Below are 290 nucleotides of genomic sequence, written 5' to 3'. Positions count from 1 at the left end.
GAGGGGGCTCCCGGAGAAGGGGTCGGTGTAGCCAGCCACGGCCTGCTCCGCCTGCCGGAGCTGCTCACTCAGCGCCCCGCTCACCAGCCCGGCCTTGACCGCGGCCTCCACAGACAGCCTCTGGTTGGTCAGAGGGTCCACGAGGGAGCCGCACGCGGCCTGGGCCTCCAGCAGGCTCTGCCCCAGGCCGGGGGGCAGCAGGCCGTCCTGCATGGCCTGGGCGATGCTGGCCTTGTTCCCCGAGGGCTGGAGAAGCACGCCGGCCACGGCGCCCGTGCCCCACAGGCAGG

Source organism: Myotis davidii, unplaced genomic scaffold (genome assembly GCF_000327345.1).
Source record: "Myotis davidii unplaced genomic scaffold, ASM32734v1 scaffold1509, whole genome shotgun sequence".
NCBI lineage: Eukaryota > Metazoa > Chordata > Mammalia > Chiroptera > Vespertilionidae > Myotis > Myotis davidii.
This window is presented reverse-complemented; position numbering follows the sequence as displayed.